Genomic DNA, 10,567 nt, shown 5'->3' with positions numbered 1-10,567 from the left:
AAAAATTATTTTAAATACTGCATTAAAGCAATTTTATTTTATTAAAAATAACAAATTGGTAACTTTGTTTCCAGACGTGAGAAGTTCAGCATGTGAAGCTGTCAGCACCATGACTAATGGTGTGACTTGGAGAGCCAGTCCCAGCTGTCTGCCCATCGCAGGAGCTGGCACGGTTTCCTCATGTGACATATTAACTATGAACATCTTTGTTTGAAGGAGTTTTAAACAGAAGTAGGTGACTGAGAAAAGGATTGCTGGAAAGGGGAGGGGTGGGCAGGGAGAAAAAGAAATGTCTCATGTTTGATTTCCTCCTCTCAGCACAGAGGCTGGCTTGTGGGGGTTTTTGGTAACAGCCGGGCAGAGGTGAGAGCTTTGCACATGTTCTGGGAAGCAAAAGCGTGGACTGTGTCAGACTTCAGCAATGTGCTGTGGAAGCACTGTCCTAAATTATTTTTAAAGCAACTCACAATTAATTAAATGCAGGCTGGAGAACCATAAGAAGCATCCGCATATTGGCCTGCCTCTTTCTCTTGAAACCAGTGCAATACTGAAGTGAAATATGTTGGAGAAAATAATTGATAAATAGATATATCTAAAGGATTATGGATGATTCAGGTGTTTTTATGGTCTGCCTATGATGCAGATCGCATGCTTTTATTGCTGCCAGAACAAGTTGTCTCTCACCAGTCGATTCTCCCTGTGTGTTCCCTCTTCCCCCATGTGTCATGTCCACACCCACGCCACTGCCAAAAGACCTCTCAAATTCAAAATTTTATACTGTAAGGAGTAGCAGATGTTTCAAAAAGGTTTTTCAGCAAGTCTTTAGGCCTAGTTTCAGACAGGAACAGTGCTTGGTGCAAAAACTGAAAAGACTTATCTCCTTGCCAAGGGTTCATCCTGCCCCCCAGCTGAGCTCAGCTTTGCTTCTGAGAAAAGTGTCCTCCTAAAGTGGCATTTAGAAGATACCTGGGCTTTGCTCAGCTACATTAGGAATTAAAGAAGAGATCACCAGGGGTTCACTTTCATGCTTTTCCCCACTCTTCCTGCCCTTTATGGGAATACTAAAATCCCAATCATAAAGTTATGAGGACGAAATCTGCTATCGTGCTCCCTTGCCTTTTAGTTCTCAGTGTGCTCATGTTCAAGCTTGGGAACCTAGGGGAACTGTCTGTGCCACCAGTGCTGGGAGGGCTCTAAAGTTTGCTCCAGGCACTTTCTGCTTTCCAGCTGGCCTGCTAGCCTATAGTGACTGTTTCTGATGCACTGAGCTGGCTGGGCAACTATCCCTGCCACTGAAGTGCTCAGCCTTCAGAGAAAAGGGTATACAGGGGGGAAAGCTGTTGTTGCTTGCTCTTTACTACTATCTCAGCAGCATTCTATGCCAAATTCTGTGTGTTACTTGCTGACAAAGGGGGCCTGTACTGTTCCTCCTCCAACTGCTGCTTTTTCCTTTTATTGCCATTTTCAAGTCTTAGCACTGAATCTAGCCCTTTGCACTGTCTTTGACTCCAGCTTTTCCCTTCTCCCCATGGGAAAGCCTAGCTGGAGTGCACTAACACACCCTGCAGCTTTGTTCGAGGTTTAATGAGGAAGGTAGCAGGGGATCGTGAGACATTGCTGGATGATTCCTCAAAGCCATTGCACTCTCTTGGACACTTTGACACGAGTAGCTTAAGGCTACTGTTTGCATCAAGTTGTTCTAGGCCCCCTCTCTTTGTAGGCACCTGTGTCCTGCCATGTGAGTGCACTGTGCTGAGCAAAAGTGCTGTCAGCTGTTCTCCAGGTTCATTTCTTTGCTCTGTTCTTTGCTTTCCTCTTCATTTGTAATCACTGGGGTGAAGAGAGAAAGACTAAAGCAAGTGAGGATGTCCTGAAGGGGCAGACAGTCCAAGTGATTGGACTTGGTGAAACAGGCTTGTTCCCAGCAGCTTTTCAAATGAGGGCTGCTGGGTTTTTGAGGCCAAGTGCTCCACACTCTTCCCTGTGCACATGATGTCTGCACATGCTGTGAAAGCAGGATGCCATTGTTACCCCAGGTCCCACAGCTGTAGCTCTGGAAATAACTACAACCTGTAGTGAAGGCTTTACTCCTTTGAGGGGTGCAAAGCTCAGCACCAAGACTGATGAGCACAGCACACTGGACCTGTCTGTTTTGACACTTTGGGTTCTGGTTCATTACCACGTGTCAGTGGCTTGTCCCTCCCTCACTGGATACAAAGGCTGCTTGTCTGCAGGCTACAATGCCACTGTTTCACTTGGTGCAGGCCTTCAGCAACCTAGATAAGCACCCCATTTGGAACACTGAAGGAATAAGCAATAAACTTCGTCTTTTCCTTTCAGATATATCCTATGGCCTCTTCCTTCCTCTTCTATTGCAGACATGAGATGGCCACTCATTGCCTGCTCTCTGTAGCTGTTCTGGCATGTTAGTTGATAACTGCTACGCAGTCTTTCCTCATGAGTCCCTGCTCCACAGTTCCCCTTCTGGGGAGCCTGGTTTTGAAAGGGTTTTTTGCTGTGAAGAAGGGAGGAAAAGGAGGATTTTCATCCTGGAATTTCATGGTTATTCTGGAGTGGAAGGAGATGGTGGCACAGGTCAGCCTACAGCCCTAAGGCTGCTACTTTCTGCGCCAGGAAGATCCTTGCAGAAAGTTGGTGTTTCATGGTGACTGAGACTTCCACCATTAAGTCCTACTTCAGTCAGAGGTTTTCTACAAGGTCCTTACAGCAGTAGGTGGCTCCCATCTCCCAAGGGATGTTTCCCTGGCAGAGGCATCTAAAATTCCTGCTGAACGCCCTATCAGAGATGGTCATCCATTCTCTTCCCCAGCCCCATTGCACAGTCCCACAGCTCTTCCATGTTTCTCATTGTCCGCCTGTGTGTCTCAGAACTAGCAAAGGGTACAGAGCTTGTTTTGTGTGATTGAGGTAGACACTGAGGGGTGTCAGGACCAACACTGAGGCCCCAGAGAATGACCAACATGTGTTTCACCAGAGTTCTGCCCATTTGCAGTGTCACTAGAAGACTGCCTCCCCTGGGGCTGCACCCTGGTGGGAGGGAGAAAAGGTGGGGTTCTTCTGCATAGGTCCTGCTAAGGCATAAAGTGCCTCTTAGCAGCTTGGCATGCCATGCTCCTGCTCCACAGGCTTTGTTTGATAACTGCTCTGCAGTTATCAGTAAGCAGTTACTGTCTCTACCAGATCACAGGGAATAGTCTTTTAAAATCTATTTGAAATGAAAAATTATCTGACAGATCATCTGTATCTGTTTTCAAGAGCTAATTCATAATTATGTGTAGTTCCCCAAGCTTGTTGAGATATTTGCTATTCCACTTTGAAGTGTTTAGCATGACAGGGTTTATTATTTACAGTTATTTTAAGGTGTTTCTTATTTCTGTTCTTAGAAGCTGGAAGGGGGGATGGAAGTAGTTTTTTTCAAGTAATTATGTGTGAATATACATGTACTCTGTGTGTATAACGATGGCTGAGTAACTTTTAAAGAAATACTCTATCTAAAGACTGAGTTATAACAGCTCCCAGGTGTGAAGCTCCAGCAACAAGGAGAGAGGAAGGAGATAAATTATCTTCTTTCTTTAAGAGGTTTCAAGTTTTAATGTGTTAAAATCCTTTGATACCTTTGTGCAAAATTGGGCAGAGAATAAAGACTCCCTTGAAGAGCTGATTAGCGGGAAGTCTCAAGAAGGAAGGGTAGGAAAAGGAGAATGCATACAGAGAATCGAAAACTGAGCTTGCTCCTCTCTTCAGGAGCTTCAGTGATACATTTATGTGCATTCTGGCAGATGCTTTGTTTTAGAGAAAAGACAGAAAAGGACCTTCCTAGAAACAAAGTAGGTGAGTACGTGTAGGCAGGCTGTGTATTTAATGAAGCAGACTTACTGAGGAAGAAATCCTTATATTGTTGATTCCTGCTCAATGCAATTTTCATTTTAACTTCATGTCTCAAAATTTGGAAAACCACTCTGTTATCACCTCATCTCTCTTTGAAGGAGTAGCAAGTATTATCTCCAGCACAGAACTGAGCTGCTGTGGGCCACATGCTGTCCATGGGAGTTGGTGGCCCGATGCTGAAAGAAGAAGATGGAGCAAGGAGAAGATGTGTAGCTACATTAGACATACCAGGAGCTGTGTAAATACAGCATGGGCTATTCAACATCTTGTAGCTGAAGCAGTTTTCCTCTACTGACGTGAATAAACCATGGTTAGAGGTTTATAGCCCATGTGAGCTTTGCCTCAGCATCAAGATGAGGTTGTAATCAGGCTTGTGCTACCTCTTGTCAGGGCCAGGTCTGTAATTTTCTGCACCCTGCCTTTCACCAGCTCGTTCTTTAGCCCTTTGCAGACTGGCTGGCAAGTGGTGAGAGCTCAAAAAGGCCTCATCTCAAACAGCTCTCAGTCTTTGCTTCTAATTTGAAAGCTTTAGCCTTCTTTATTACAGGGAAAAAAAAAAACAAACTGAAAGTGACCCAAACGTCAGGTACAGAGGGCAAATATTAAAAGTAAGCTTGTTTTTGCCTTTGAAATTCCACACTTCTTAGAAGCTGTTGGTGAGTGATGCCCCAGAGCTGGGGAGGATAGCTCCAGAAAAAGATCCCCTCGAGTGTGCAATCAGCCCTTCACAGCAGTCTGCTGGGGATGCTGGAACAGAAATCAGCGTTTCGAGTTTTTTTTCCCATGCGGTAAAGAAGAACCTGTGGGAAGGTCCTGCCTATGTCCTTACACAAAACCAGGATATCCAGTTATTAGTGAGAGATACCTCCAGGGCAAGCTCAAATTTTGCAACACTTCCCAAGGCAGGGAAAATGCCCTGGGCTAGGGCAGTCTTGGGAAGAGAATGAGTCAGGAGCCTTTTCTACTTCTTCTTTCTTTTCTTTTCTTTCTTTTTCTTTCTCTTTCTTTCTTTCTTTCTTTCTTTCTTTCTTTCTTTCTTTCTTTCTTTCTTTCTCTCTTTCTCTCTTTCTCTCTTTCTCTCTTTCTCTCTTTCTCTCTTTCCTTTTCTTTCTCTCTCTCTCTTTCTTTTCCTCTCTCCTTTTCTTTCTTTTTTTTTTTTTCTTTGTAGTCCTGATCAAGTAAAAACTTTGTAGGGATGAACACTTTGCAGAGACCAAACTCTTCCAGACGTCCCTGTACCTGGGTGAGGCTCCTCCACCTCCTGAGCTATGCTCCTGCCTTTTCAGGCTTTTTCTCCTTAACAGGCTCAACTTTCTGCAGTCCTGAGCCACGTCTGGGAGCAGGGAAGCCGAGCTGACCCCAGGTGCAGCATCCCCCAAGGAAGAAAGCCTGGGAGGTGCCACCCAGCCCTCGCAGAGTGTGAAGGGTGGAAAGGTGGAAGGGTGCTGCCTCATTTGGTGATTCTTTCCCCTCCACAGAAACACACGGATGATTTAAAGAAGGGATCAAGAAGAGACTTTAAATTCCTGTTTAGCTGTCACCCGCCTTGGGCGGCACCTGACAGGGAGCATCAGCACAGGGCTGGGGCAGGCTGGGTGGCGCAGGCCGATGGATGGCGGGAGCTGGCGTTCGACCCTCCGGCACCTCCTGCGCGGCGACCCAGCCCCGGGAAGGGCGGAGAGGCTGCGCTGGCGGAGGCAGCCTTGGGAAAGCTCCGGCTTGGCTGAGGGCCCGGAGCAGCCAGCACCGCCCTGCCGCCCCAGGGCCGCGGGCCTGCCCGGCCCGGCCCGGCCCCGGGGGAGGCCCTGCCCTGGGGAAGGCCCTTCCCCTCGGCGCGCCTGGCTGGGGGCTGTGGGCCCTCTGAGCCGTGATTGCCTGCGTGCTCCGTGATGTGACACGGCAGCAGCCTCCACAGACACATCTCTCAGTGACAAGGTCTCCTTGAGAAGCCAGTCTGCATCACGGGCTTGAGTTCCTCAATTCGGGATGCAGCACAAGCACTCCCTGGCTCTTGGAACAAACACCCCCAGGCACATCTGACCAACATGCAGTGGCCCGGCTCCTCTTTTCCACTCTTGTTTTCTGTGGTGTTGGATCTCCTTCCCACCAGTTTTTTACCCCTACAGCTGCCTTAGTTTTGCATCTTTCCCCCCACTGCTCGTGCCTTGCACAAACCTGCTGTAGCACTGCCTACCTTCCCTTACCGTTCTCCCTGGCCTTCCCTTTCTCAGTGTTTTAACCCCTGGGAATGATATTTTGAAAGTATAAGGTGTACCACCACTAATAAACAATGCTGGGATAGTGGTGACAGCAGATGAGGACAAGGCTGAAGTACTCAACAGTTTTTTTGCTTCAATGGCAACCTTTCTTCCACATGGAATGACAGTGGATGGACAGCAGTCTGGGGACTTGGGAAGCAAAGTGTTTTCCACTGTGTGAGCATGACCACCTGAGGAACCTGAATGTACATAAGTCTCCCAGAATCCTGAAGGAATTGGCTGATGTAGTTGTGAAGCCACTCTCCATGATATTTGAAAAGTCATGCCACTCAACTGAAGACCCAGGTGACTGGAAAAAGGGAAACATTGTACTCATCTTTGGAAAGAGTAGAATGGGGGACCTTGGGACCTATGGACCTGTCAGCCTCAGCTTCATGCCTGGGAGGATCATGGAACAGATCCTCCCAGAAGCTGTGCTAAGGCACATGAAGAACAGGGACATGATTTGGGGCAGCCAGCACAGCTTCTCCAAGGGCAAGTCTTGCCTGACCAGCCCAGTGGCCTTCTATGATGGAGTGACTACATCAGCGGACAAGGGAAAGGCTACAGATGTCATCTAACTGAGTATCTGTAAAGCCTTTGACACAATATCCTACAACATCCTTCTCTCTAAATTAGAAAGAGAACAGTCCATCCAATATGATGGATGAACTGTTAGATGGATAAGAAATTGGTTGGATGATCATATTTGGAGGATAGTGGTCAATGTCTCAGAGCCCTGAAGGACATCAATGACACGTGGTGTTCCTCAGGGGCCTGTATTGGGACTGGTGTCATTTAATATCTTCATTAACAACACAGAAGGATGGAGGGCACCTTCAGCAAGTTTGCAGATGGCACCAAGCACCAACAGCTGTGCAGTTGACACACCTGAAGGATGCTATCCAGAGGAACCTGGACAAGCTCAAGAAGTAGGCCCATGGAAACCTCATGAGGTTTAACAAGACCAAGTGCAAGTGCTGCACTGGAGTTGGGGCAGCCCCAGACATGAGTACAGATGGGGGAAAAAGTCACTGAGAGCAGCAGTGATGAGAAGGACTTGGTGGTGCTGGTGGATGAGAGGCTGGACATGAGCAAGCAACATGTACTTGCAGCCTGGAAAACCAGCTGTGTCCTGGGCTGCATCAAACGCAGCATGGTCAGAAGATCAAGGAAGGTGATTCAGCCCCTCTACTCCGCTATGATGATTCTCTGAATTCTGAACTGGGAGGGAACTGTCTGCATCCTCCAGGCATCCTCCAACCTGACCTGAACTTCTGTGCTTAGGCGAAACCGAAGTGAAATGCTCATTGACTAGCAACACCCAGACCAGGTGCTTCCACCTTCATCTTTCACAGCTGTTGGGCACTTCTGCTCTGCCCAAAAGCCTGCCTTCCTCTTCAGCTTCCATGGCTGCTCTGATTCTCCTCCCCATCCCTCAAACAATTTGTTTCCCTTGGATGACTGCCATCACTTCTCAGCCTTCTTCAGGTTTGCTGCTTTGATTGCCTGCCACAGGAGACGTCTCCTGCACAATCAAGTCCTCAGCTGCCCCTTGTCTGAGAGCTGAGAGCTCACAAAGCTTTGTCGCAAACCCATTTTCCAGGCAGGAGTTGTGAGCACTTGGGCGTCCCTGTTGAGACATTAAATCAGTTTTAACAGGGTTAAAATAGGGCTGTTACTTTCTCTCCCATTATCTTTGTTAATGAGTAGGCAGTGTCAGTCCTGTGGTATTTGTGATCTTGAGAGCTTCCAAACCTTGAATGTAACTTCTTGAGAGCCTTGAGGAGAGCTGGCTGCAAAAGTCTCTGCTGCCATTTCTGCCTTTCCAAGGTGTCAGAGAAGCAGGTTCCCTTTTTCCCAGGGAAGGACAGCTGGGGTGGAGCATTTTTCCTTCCCTAGATTCCTGTGTGCACCTCCTGCAGAAAGAAGGCACGCTGTCCCAGGCAGCTGCAGTGCTTTTAGGCTATTATGCTCTTTCAGATGTCTCGTTCAAGTTGGGCTTTGCTGTGATGCCAATAAAAACTTGCTGGTGTGAGGCTTCTGCAGCATCACAGAGAATGCCATAGAAGGAAGCACTCCTCAGCAGCTGAAACCCTGCACTGGGGATTTCCCTCCATCTATTTTTTGGTAGTGCCCTTTCCCAATGTGCCATCCTCTGTGGATGTCCATGCTTGAGGCAATGTAGACCAAGGACAGCACTGTATTATACCTTCCTAAGATTTACCATAACAAAGCCTTTTCCTGAAATTAGTTGTGAATCCTAAACCGACTGAAAGGTCACATCTTGTAACACCTCCGAGCATGTGGGGCCACTTTGGGGGTGGCACTTTTCAAACCCTCTCCCTCATCCTTTTGCTTCTTGATTCTGCTCTGTCTTCAAATGGGCAGAGAACTCTCAGAGAAAATGGAAAACAGTCTCCACTCCCATGGGTTCATGGTTTTGCCTTCCATTGTGCCAGCAGCAGGCTGTCTGAGGGAATAAAAATGGTGCTCAGCACAGGGCTTGGATAATTAATACTGTTTCTTTCAGCTACAGTATTACTTATGCCTCTGGTTGACTTCTGCGATGATAAAGATACAGTCATTTCTATGACTGCACAAAAGAAATATATGGGAGGGGAAAATGGAATTTTTGCTGGTCCAAATTAATATGGGCCCAAAACTCTCACATTAAATCTCCCAGAACAAAACCATCCTATTTTCTTGACCCCAGGACAGGCCCTTAGATGCTGTCCTAGGAGCTTCTGTGTCTCCATGTACCCAGACCTCCCTCCCCAAAGCAGCTGTGGGGGACAGGAGCTCACCTTTCCCACAAAAACATGTGGGGACAGATAGGTTACAGCCACCAGAATGGTACAGGGCTTGTCTGCCACCCCCAGCATGGCTGCAGTGGGGGGATAGCATTTTCCTGCTGCTCCTTGGGGAGAAAAACTCTTGCTTAGTATATCCTGCCCCAAGGCAAAGCAAAAGCCATGAGGAGTCGCTCCAACCTGCTGTGGTTGGTTAGACTGTAAAATTGTGGGGGATTTTTTTTGCTGTTATTTAGTGAGCAACTCACTGTGAATTTAATATGTGAGTTTTGCTATCAGTAACAACCCCCCTAACCCCCAAGCAGTTTATTTCATGTGTACAAGAGTAAAAAAAGGGAAAAGTAAGAACACCTCTGGGGAAAATAAGGGGTTGGGAAATGGCTGTAAGTGTAAGCACAGGATTGCCAAACCCACACGTTCAAAAAGTATGAATCAGATCTCCAGGAATCACAAGACTGGTGGTCTGAATTCCAAGTATGAAATCTGGGCAGTTCCTGAAGGGTATTTCCCTCCATGTTTTCAACGCTCTAGGGGAAGCTGTATGCCCTCCCTTGGGGAGAGAGTGTTGGTGGGCTGGAGTTGACGCTTATACATGCTTGTAAATCCATCCTCCCTTTGCTGGAGCCTGAGATGGTTGTCATGCCCTCCAAACCCCCAAGCCTGCCTTGTTGCAGTGTTCTCCCCCACTGTGGGGCATTGCTGCTGCTCCCTCGTATCCCTGATGCGCTGCCTGGAAGCACAGCCAAGCCCCAGTGCCCACCTTGCCACAGTGGAGAATGACAGCTGCTTGTACCAGGGTTATTCTCCTCCCTGTGGATAGGTGGTGAGGAAGAGGCGTCTTTATTTAATCCTCAGACTTTAATAGGAGAGAGACGCAGCTTTGAATAGTCCAAAGATGTACTTAGCCAGGGCCATAAAACCAGCTCAGCACTGCCCGAGGTAGGGAGAGCTGCCTGCAACACCTGTTCTGGAGGGACATAAATTGCTTTTCTGTACTATGCAGGAGCTTGCTTTAAGACAAAGTTGAAACTTTTTTGTCTGGGGGTACAAATTAGTACCTCCTCCCCCAAAGTTACCCAAAACGCCCAAAAACCTGACAAGAGGAGTGCTGTGGCAAACTTCCTCTGTACTAGACCAAGTGGCCCAATTTGTTGGTGCCTGAGCCCCAGGCAGGGAGCAGCCTTCACCCACACCTCCAAATATGGATGTGCTGGCAGGAGAGAGGAGCTTCCTCTGTCTCCTGCCTCACTTGAGGGCCTCTAGATCTAGAACTGATCTAAACTGCAGTTGCCCAACTCAGCCTTGCAGAGTCAGCTTTGCTGCAAGTCCTTTCTTGTTTCCCTCTGGAGTCCCTCAGTTACCATCCATGCCACAATGTCAGTCCTTGCAGGCTCTTGGGTCATGCTACAACTGCTCAGCTACAGCTGTCCCCACCGAAGGAGCAGCATGACCTCCATGGGAGAGGACTCCCTCCCTGGGTGATTGGCTACACAGCACCATGAGATGGTCCACCCTAGCCCAGCATGGTAGTGCCGCTTCCTTGTGCTGGACCAACATCTCTTCAGTTTCAGCAGAAGCCATTGTCAT

The 10,567-nt window shown here is 47.9% G+C and overlaps 1 pseudogene; it reads left to right on the top strand.

Annotated features, from left to right (window-relative positions):
- The first annotated feature begins 5,517 nt into the window (after nt 1-5,517).
- On the top strand, nt 5,518-7,383 carry LOC120512120 (annotated as a pseudogene).
- Nucleotides 7,384-10,567: the final 3,184 nt, after the last annotated feature.

Source organism: Passer montanus, unplaced genomic scaffold, assembly GCF_014805655.1.
Source record: "Passer montanus isolate IOZ18808 unplaced genomic scaffold, ASM1480565v1 scaffold70, whole genome shotgun sequence".
NCBI lineage: Eukaryota > Metazoa > Chordata > Aves > Passeriformes > Passeridae > Passer > Passer montanus.
The sequence above is the reverse complement of the archived record's forward strand: the minus strand, read 5'-3'. Positions and strand labels throughout refer to the sequence as shown.